The following is a 10,930-nucleotide window of genomic DNA, read 5'->3' as shown; positions in this document are numbered from 1 at the left end:
TTCCAAATGCAAATGTCACACCTAAAATCAACTCCAGACCTTTTATCTGCTTAATTGATAATGAAATAACGAGGGAATAGCCCACACCTGTCCATGAAATAGCTTTTGAGTTGATTGTCCCATTACTTTTGGCCCCTTAAAATGTGGGAGGCACATATATAGAAACCGTTGTAATTCCTACACCGCTCACCTGATTTGGATGCAATTACCCTCAAATTAAATCTGAAAGTCTGCAGTTAAAGCACACCTTGTTTGTTTCATTTCAAAGCCATTGTGGTGGTGAATAGAGGCCAAAATATGAAAATTCTGTCAACGTCCCAATATTTATGCACCTGACTGTATATATATATATATATATATATATATATATTTCTAGTGATGGCCTACTTTGTTTATAATAATAGGAGGGTGAGGATATTGTTAGATGTATAGGAGTATTATTTAATTATTTATAGTATATTAAGGTATTGTTTATTCATGCTAGGTAATTTTTGTAAAATATATTTTAGCAATGTATGCACTGTGTATGTTATTTAAGAATTTGTGTTTGTACTCCTTGCCATGGCAGGACTAACAAGCATCCAGGGTATGGGGTCAATAGGCTTAGAAGCTGACCAACTGTGACAAGGGAGCTAGGAAATCCTACTAGAATCAGCACAAGCCAGCTAAGCTGTGCTCGTGCTTAGGGTCTGATTCAGAGCCGGACGCTATTTGCGCTCGCTCGTTCAGAAAAAAGGGGTGGCTATTTAAATTAACCGTTCACTCTTTGTGGTCTGTTCACGCCTCTATGTCTGAACGAGCGAACAAAACTTGCAGTCGTAATTTTGAAAAAAACGCCCTCTGGCCGTTCGCATCATACGTCATGTCCGCTATTTATTAGATTAATCGAGTGCATCAAACAGCGTCTGAACTGCTCGCTATTCTTGTGGTTGGTTTTTCCTACGGCAATCTTGCGAGCAGTTCTGACTATAAAATAACCAAGTGACGTGGTCAATGACGCTGCTGTATTAATTATGCACACCCTTAAAACGCCTGTTTTGACCTTTAAGCACACCTGCGTTCTGATCTCCACTCCCCGTTTTCAAGCACCTTCCCCTGTTACCACCCACATATGCCTCCTCCTGTCACTCAAAATAGCAGGCATTCGCTATTTAGCGAGCACACGATTTTTGGCCGCACTGACTGGTTCGCGCATGCGTTTTGCAATCCGTACGCATGCGCAGATGTGCAAACATCGCTCATAACGAACGAGCGGCCGCTTACGAGCGGCTCTGAATGAAGCCCTTAGAGTGGGAAGGAGAGAGGCTCGTGGCCTCTGAGGAAGGGGTATATAAGGAGGGAGCTCTGATTTTATCACCAGACTGCAGTTCCCCCACGGATGCTCGCACAGGGACTCACTTGCACTGCCTAGGCAGCAGAGCAGTAGCCAGGAACCCTGGTAAGTGAGGCCAGAGTGGGCAGTACCTGAGGGACATGGCCGCAAGCATCTCCAGTGTACAATCCGGAGCTGTGGTCAAAGGGTTCCACAAACAGGGCAGCATCAGCTGTGGGCTGCCCCGGAAGTCCAATGACAAGCTGGCTGTCTGCGTGTAAGCAGGAAGAGGCAGACCCGGGGGAGAGAGAAAGCTTCGGCAACGACGGGTGTGTGGCCTCCTGTGTCAGTGACTTTGTGCACACAGAGCCTGTCACGTCAGCGGCACCCCCTTCTAGAAATCCTGCGTTTGCCACTGAGCTGTGAGTAACTTAACGCCTGCACCTACATGCTCACAGACTTTCATAGGCAGCTCCGTTATTTATAGCAGAGTGGAGTAAGCTAAGGAGGGGAAGATATTCTTCTGGTACAGGACATAGCTATATTGTGGTGTGGGTTTTAACCCCTTAAGTTTCAACACAGAATAGTGTTTAGTAAGGAGTTGGGGGAGCAAAGCTGCCTGCTAGGAAAAGAAGATAACAGGAGAGGGATTAGGAACAGGCAGCGTAGTACACAGGACTGTGTAACCTCAAGAAGGGAAAGTACTGCAGCTACATTATAAGCATCTACTCTATAATATAGACGTGCAACTCTGGGAAAAATTAAAACTACAACCAATCTCTGAGTGTGAGAACAGAACTAGCTAAAGGATATTGGAAGTATAATACACACTTTGCACATAGAGACAACGTGCATTCATCCTCTTATGCTAGTGTTGGGGAATACTTAACTACATCAACATATATAAAGTCCTACCGTGACTTCTGCTATGTGAAACAGTCATAGTTTATTAATATCCACAGCTTTAAGGAAAAGACTTAGGACCTCATTCAGAGTCTCTCGCTAGATGCGATCGCTCGCTGGCAAAAAGGGGCTGGATATTGTAATGAAGTGCTTGCACTGTGTCTCATAAGGATGCCCACTATGTTTTAGGCGAGCAACGGCAAAGTGCGCTCGCAAGTGTCTAAAGATACCCCCTTGCACCTTGCAACAGACGTCATCTCCGGGAATTGTAGGATTAATCAGGACCATCGAGAGCCATCGGAGCTGCTCGCAGCCCCTGGGGTCGCCTTAGCCTTCCGCAAGCACTGCGATCAGTGCTGGCTGAAATACATTCAAGTGACGTGTACCATGACGCTACTTTGTAAATAATGCACGCCCTTTAAATGGCGTTTTGGTTGCCTGACACGCCTGCGTTCGCACAACCACTCCCCCGTTCACAAGCACCTTCCCCTGTTACCACCCACAAACGGCCTTTCCTGTCAATCAACTATCGGGAGTCACTTCCTGCTCGCAAGCCATACAAGCAACGGATTTTGTGATCGAAAGGACTCATACGCACATGCGCACAACGAAGTGCACGCATGCGTGGTTTGTTAACATCGGCTGCGTACGAGCGAGCGGCCGCTTGCGAGAGTCTCTGAATGAGGTCCTGAAATTGAAGTCAGATATAATTGAGATCTGCCTTATGAACTCTGCCTTAAGGCCCCCATACATCAGCAATGGATTGCAGCAATCGTGCAATTTGCAATAGATTGTATAAAAATCTTTCCCTTTTTCAATCGATTGCAGATTGCAGAGATGCCACAATCCCCTTGTGGTAGGGTCTTGTGGCCGCTAGCCCCAGAGAGCTTTCGACTCAAACAGAACCGAAAGCTCTCCCACTGACATCAGTGGGGCCGCCCCCAAACGGTAGGCGTTCTCATGGGAACGCCTCCGTCTGGGCAGCCACCCCCCCGGCCCGCCCACCAAAGGGGGCGTGCTGTCACTCAACATCGACAGCACGCCCCCTTTGGAGCGAGACCTGGAGCGACGGATTGCCCATCACTATCCGGGTCTCACGCATGTGCACGACAGCCGGCTCCGTCGTGCGTATGCGCTCTGGGCCACCATCGATCCGGTTGCGAGCGCTCAGCGCTTGCGACCGGGTCTGAATCAGGCCCAGTGTTTTTTGATTCTTTGTATGTTGTAAAGAAGACAAAAGCGCCCCCTATCCTAGAGTGAGCAGCAGTTTGGATTTATAGACACATCACAAGAACATCTGGTTTTACTTTTATTTTATAAAACTCAGACTTCCAGGAGAGTCTTGCGAGTATCTATTTCTCTTGGCATTGAAAGATAGGGAGACGACTGACTCTTGTGGACTGCATGTTACTGTGAGGATTACAAGCAGAAGGAGACCTGGTCTGGTTCTTATTAGTGAGTGTTGTGATTGTAGCAATATATAGTAGATAAATGCCAGATGGAATTAGAAATGTAATGTTTTGTTATACAGATTGTTAGACCACTACTTCATGACCTTTAACAGAGACTGAGTTAATCATAAATGTTTTTTATTTGTTTGCTAACTGTGTAACCTGTATATACATGTGTTTACCAGTTCATATAGTATTTCATCTTTTACATAACTCTAGTAACCCCCCCCTCCCATTTCCTGTATAATAAATATACTACCGTGTTTTTTATAAATGCCACCAATCAGTGTAGTTGTGTGCAGATTGTTGCTTGGCACAGTGTAAGGTGTCTCCTGAGTCATCTCCTGGTTGAAGAATAAACATCCGTACAGGTTGGAGAAGATTTGTGTAGAGACACTGAGCTTCAGCAGGTGAGAGACATAAAACACACACAGAGACCTGCTACACCCTTGTCAGACATCATGAAGGGTGATATTATAAATATATATTTTGAGCTACGGCACTGGTTAAGCTTTTAATCAGAGACAAAGGTGTATTTTTAGTATTTAAATAATATTGTAATACAGATGTGTCATTTGTTTCACTATTGCTTTAATAATGCCATAAAGTCCCTTCGTTGTGATGGGTACCGAGTGATGAGCATCTTTTTCGCTTAAAATATTCATCTTATTCACATAATTAAAATAATTAGAAGCGACACACTACATTGCGATCATAAACTGATCAATGGGGCATACAGCATTTGTACATCTGTGTTAGACTGAGTCTGAATCTGTATAAAATGGCTCCAATGGAGCAGGCACAGCTTTTTGCTACCCCAAGTTTCATTGTGCTTCATCTGAGACTGTGTGTAAAAACAATTCTTGTTCGGCTAAAGTCGCAGGTTAGCATCTCTCATATGCTGTGAGGGGCTTTTTGCTGCGTCTGCAATGCAACTACCATGCAAATTTTAAAGAAAGATATCTTATTGTACACCTCTTAGAACATCTCAGTCTCCCTGGGCATCACACACCATATGGCGTACAGACAACCAGTAAGTAACACATCTGTATACAGTATATAAAAAACTGTCCTCAGAACTGCTCTATACATATGTACTAAGAGCAGCCAGTAAACTACAGCACCAGAAAAGAAATGATAATCTGAGATTTATAATTGACCTTTGGAACTGTTCTGATAAGGGCTAGTGATAAAATAGACTGATCTGTAGGTCATACTAACATATAGGCCCGTATTCAATTTGAGGGAAAAAGTCCAGACTTTTTCGCCTGCTGGACTTTTCGCCTCCTTCGCCTGTTTTCCAGGTGGAAAAGTATCACGTGCGTGCCCGATTATCCCCGTATTCAATTTCTATGGAGGCGAAAACGGGACCCGGCGAAATTGGAAGCGGTGAAAAAAACCTGTCAATTTTCGGGAAATCATCCTTGACCCACTTAAAGATGTCCAGACATGAGGGATCACTATGGGTACCCTCGTTTTTGCCTGCTGAAGGGAAATTGGGTTTTTAAATAGCTGCAGGAGGTGTGTAAATGCACCTGTGAAGAGTGATGAAGAATAGCATTTAGGATTTTTTGGGGGGAAAATAACTATGCCCATCAAATTTGGGGTACATAAAAATGGGTGCAAGCATATTTTTAAGTCCCTAAAATGATTTTTTAAAATTCTTCAAAAATTCACCTGCCGCTACTACCCGCAATGAAGAAAACACCTGCCGCATACTTCCGAACCCCTCTGGAATCTATTTCGCTACTTTAGCATTTTGTCCCCCATAATTTTTTTTTAACACCAAAATTCAAGTTAATATTTTGGGGAGTCCCGATTTTTTTTTCTTTTTTTGACACATTAATTTTAGGGGACATTCCCAGGGGTGCAGGCTATTTTGTTAAGCCTGCACCCCTAAACCCCAATTCTGCACATTTTTTCGCCAGCAAGACACTAGAGAAAAGTTGTCCCCTTTTTTTACAAAGACTTTTCGCACCGGCGATAAGTCTTTGAAATTGAAAACGGGGATAATTGAAATAGGCGAAAATTACATCATCAGCTGGTTTTCGCCTCAAATTGAATATGGCCCATAGTAGTAAGAAGGTCTATCTGTGTTATAACTGCAAAGCAATAGTCATTTGTCATATTGAATGTTTCTCCACAAATACCCCTATATTTATGGATGTGTACATCAAAATGGTTCATCAAGTGGGTACAGTATTAACATTTTCTTATGGGAGGTTGGAACTGGGTCACTAACAGGTAAATACAGACATGGTACACATGTAGCCCATTCTCCACCTACGTTCCAAACTAGATTTATTTTGTTGGGGCCAAATTTTCAAAATGTTAGTGAAGTGGTACAGAGAGAGCATTTAATGGAGTGTTGTCTGGTTAGTGAGTGACTACAGATTCTATTCTTATCCCCCATGCAAGGGCAGTGCTGGTAATGGGTAAACATTCTATATTTCCAATGGGATGCCATATACAGTACACCAGTCAGGTGCATATATTCATTGCCAGACAAATATCCACGTAATAAAAATATAGAAACACTAGGAAACAGTTTATTGAAAGATAACTGAGTAGACATGACATGATGGATATTATAGTGCTCCATAGACCATCTCCAGCAGGGTGGGCAACTATTTCAGCTCGAGGGCCACTTAACAATTTCCAAGAAACTGTTGAGGGCCATAAACAAAGTATTTTGATGCAAATTCTGGATTATTTTATTACAAAGATAAAAAGCACATTAACCCAGAGTAATCAGTCAACAAGTCCAGGATCCCAATGCCTGACAGACTGCACATGCACCACAGGCTGTATTTTGGCCAGCCTTGATTTAGACAGTATGGCTTGTTACATGATTAGATTCACAGGCTCAGTAGTAAACTGTTTATGGAATTTATTTTGATAAAGGTTATGCAACCCAAAATGACCTCATACCTCTCCTTTACTGCCTTGCTTGCGTTCTGATGATATTGACTGAAGTTCAGCCAAGTAGAGATGAGCTGTATATTAGAGCTCGATGGCATTGGGTTGGGGTGTGACATTTAATTGAATAGCTGCATAAGACTGATTACATAATAAAGGATGGGTGGATTGTATATAGGAATTAGTCTGCATGTTGTAGTGGCATAGGGATGCTTTATATACTGACACCTGGCTGTATTATAGAAAGGCATGGAACTGTGAGAAGCAAAAGGGGGTTGATGAGACTGTATTGTGTAGTGGGATGCAACTTCCTACTATAGCGACATGGTATTGTATTGTATAGTGTTGTGGTACTGTATTGTTTAGTGGCTTAACGCTGAATTGTTTATTGGCATATGACTGTATTATGTAGTGGTAAAGAACACAATGAGAGGGGAAGTTGTTTAGGACTCATTACAACATAAAGACAAAATTAGTTTTATAGTGTTGAACAATTGGGAATTTAGCCTGGAAAAAATTATGAAAGTATGCCTCATATAGGTAGGATTAAATAAACTGTGGGTGGGTTGAATTAATAGTATGCAGGGTGCATAATACAGTGGTGTGAAAAAGATTTTGCCCCCTTCCTGTTTTCTTCTAATTTTGCATATCTGTCACATATTTATTTCAAATCTTCAAGCAAAACTGAATATAAGACAAATACAAACTAAATAAACACAAATTAGTTGGTTATTTCATATTTTGAGGAAAAAGGTTATATTTAATATAAGAAAAATGAATTGCCCCCCAAAACTTATTAACTGCTTGTGTCGCTTTTAGCAGCAACAACTGCAATCAAACACTTTCAACAAATGGAGAACAGTATTTCACATCACCGTGGAGTATTTTTATTACCTTTCTTTGCATAATTGCTTTAATTCAGCCACACTGGAGGGGTTTCGATTAAAAACTGCCTGTTTAAGGTCATCCCGCTGCATCTTCATTGGATTCAAGTTAGAACTTTGACAAAGCTAACCCCAAAACCTTAATTTTGTGTCTTTTGAGCCATTCAGGGGTGGACTTGCTCTTGTGCTTTGAACTGTTGTCTTGCAGCATAACCCAATTATGCATGAGCTTGAGATCATGGACTGATGACTGGACATTATCTAAATTTTCTGACAGAGAGCAGAATTCATGATTCCATCAATTATGTCACATCACTCAGGTTCTGAGCAACAAAACATCCAACACCATCACGGTATCACCACCATGTTTGACTGTTGGTACGATGTTCTGCTGTGGTACCTTTATGCCAAATGCAATAGTACCCATGTCCTCCAAATGTTCAATTTTTGACTCAGCAGCCCACAGAACATTAACCCAAAAGTCTTGAGGGTTGTCAATGTGTTTCCTTTATGTTCCTCTTGGTTAGCAGTGGGTTTCACCTTGCAAATCTCCCATGGTTACCATATTTTCCAATCTCTTATGGTGGAATTCTGAATGCTGACAATAACTTAGGCAATTGAAGCTTCTGAAATTTCTGTATGAGATGTTGATGTGCTCTTGGAAATGTTTTGGTAGGCTGGTAATGCCTGGGAAGATTCACCACTTTTCCAATCTATCTCTATTTGGTGATAATAGATCTTACTGGAGTCCCAGAACATTAGAATTGGCTTTGTAACCCTTTCCAGAAATTCTTTTGATAGTGGCATATTGTGCTGCTTGTTGAGTCCTTGTAGCCAACTTCACAGAGCTGGAAAGGTTCTATTTTAGGGATGTTTAGATTAAACAGGTCTGGCAGTAATCAAGCCTGACTGTGTCTAGTCTAATTGTCACAAATTACCCTGTTAGACTCAGGTACCGGACACGGCAGTGCTGCTTTGCTGCTATCGAGAACCTGGTGAGTTGTTGCAAGAGCTGTTTCCAACTCCCAGCAAGTCACTAATACTCATCTCTGTTGCAGCTATCAGTGCTGTCTCCAACTCCCAGTTTAGTCTCCAGTACTCCCTGGTGCTACAGCTTCCAGTGCTAACTCCAACTCCCAGAGTCTTTAGTATTCACTGCTGTTACAGCTTCCAGTGATGTCTCCAACTCCCAGTGCAGTCATCAGTACTCACTATTGCTACAGCTTCTAGTGCTGTCTCCAACTCTCAGCACAGTTTCCAGTACTCTCCACTGCTATAGCTTCTAACAATGTAATCTATAACCCAGGCTTGCCTGCAGTATTCATTGCTGTGTCAGCTCACTCAAAAGTATTCAGAGTTATCCAGTACTCAGTTCCGTCTGCTGCCTCCCTTTGAGCACCACTTCCTCTGTCTGGTCCGCTCCTTCAGTATAATCAGTAACCAGTTCTGACTCTAGTGGATCTCCAGCTGGTCCATCTTCTTCCAGTAATATCTGCACCTGTTCTCGCTCATGAGAAGGAGCTTCATAAAACCCCCAGGATTCCTACACTCCACTCATACTCTAGTCAACCCAATGGACTCTGATTCAAATTCACTCAATTTTAGCATACTGACACTATTAGTTCTTTGGTTGAATGAGTAACTATGGGGGCAATTACTATGTCACACTGGTCCAGTTGGTGTTGCTTCAATTTGATTGCTTCAATAAATTAATTGATCATTTAAAACTAATTTTTTTGTTTACTCAATTTATTATGTCTTATATTTAAGTTTGTCTGAAGATCTGAAACATATAAGTGTAACACATTAGCAACAATTCAATGTGAATTGAATTGAGCTGGGAAGGACATCTCACAGCTATTCGATTCAGCAAGCTGTTAAGCCCGACTGAAGGATTTCTTCTCACACCCCCAACAACACTCTTAGCACGGCGGAAACCACATCGGGGCAGGCACTTAAGTCAGAGAATGCCGGTTATTGTGGCCAAACACATTGTTTAAGGCGCGAGAACGGGCAGTCTCTGACATAACAGTGCCCTGAATTGAATGGCTTCGTGAGCTCCTTCCCAGCACTATTCAATTAGTTTTGAATTGATTTGAGCCCACAGAAGAAATCAGGATGGGGGGCAAAAACTTTTTCAAGCAACTGTAAATTATACCTCACCAGGGATAGGTGACTAGATTTCACACCATGTTAGCCTGAATAATTGTACTACTTTACAGCATGTGTGAAGTGGCATGAGTCTGCGCTGTGTAGTGGGATGAGGCTGAATTGTATAGTGACATACTGTATGGCTGCATTGTATAGTGGAATGGGTCTGAGTGCAGTGGCATATGACAGTATTGAATGATGATACATTGCATAGTGGAACTGCATTTTTAATGGCATAGGCTGTACTCAGTCTGTGTGAGGCTGAATAATATATTCAATGTGAGGTTGTTTTGTATATCAGGTTTTAATACTGTATATGCAGGTGGATGTTCTAAGGAATAGCAGAGGGAAGGGTGGTGGGAAGGGTACATTTTACAACACTGCCCATAGTCCATAAGTTACAGTATGCTGAAAGCTGAGCAACATTTTCAAAACTTTTTCACGGCAGAATTGAACCTTACATTTGCTATTGCATCTCAATCGCATGTGTAATAAGTCCAGTGTAACTGACCTGTACTTTATATACACAAGTACGTGGCTGTACATTTATTGCATATATTTTACTATAAATCTCTATGGTACAGCTACAGCTACTTTGTGTCAGCAGAAGCAAGAGCTTATACATTATTTCACCCTCATCATCCATGGCCAATCAAGCTAGAGTGAAGGTTGACATTTAGAGGGATCTATCATAAAACCAGATGTTTCATTATGTTCTTGTGCAGTCCAGCACTCCCATCTCTCGGTACCATAACAGGAAAGGCCATCTATAGTCACACAGGAATAGTCCCACTTACTGCCAGAAGTCTACAGATGAGGTATAAATGGATCTCTAATCTGTTACCTAGCATATACTGTATAGCAAGATGGCTGTCTTAATACTGGCAAACTGGGCGGTAGCAGATGTTGCACTACCTTAGTTACTGAATGCAATTGTCAGATTTGTATAGTACCTGGAACTGGGGCCACAGGGCAGGGCTGAAAAGAATCAGAGTGAATTAAACCAGGAGGTTGAATGACATTTCTCAATAAATATACCTGTATGATATATGAGAACAGAGTAAATCTAAGTCTGCTGTAAGTGTGCTACCTGGCAGTGGTAGCTATACCTTTAGCAGCTTAGTACTGTACATATGAGTGGAAATGAGTACTGGATAGTTCAGTCTGTAAACTTCATTTGTATGTGTGTCTGCAAGTGACATCTGAAGGAATAAACAGCCAGTAGCAGTTTTTGAACACAGGTTGAAAGGTGAGTGAGACTGTATGCAGGAGGCTAGGTATAGCAGACTGTAGTGATGATTGAATCCTTG

The sequence above is a fragment of the Taudactylus pleione genome, unplaced genomic scaffold (genome assembly GCF_031769625.1).
Source record: "Taudactylus pleione unplaced genomic scaffold, aTauple2 ptg000481l, whole genome shotgun sequence".
Taxonomy (NCBI): domain Eukaryota; kingdom Metazoa; phylum Chordata; class Amphibia; order Anura; family Myobatrachidae; genus Taudactylus; species Taudactylus pleione.
The sequence above is the reverse complement of the archived record's forward strand: the minus strand, read 5'-3'. Positions refer to the sequence as shown.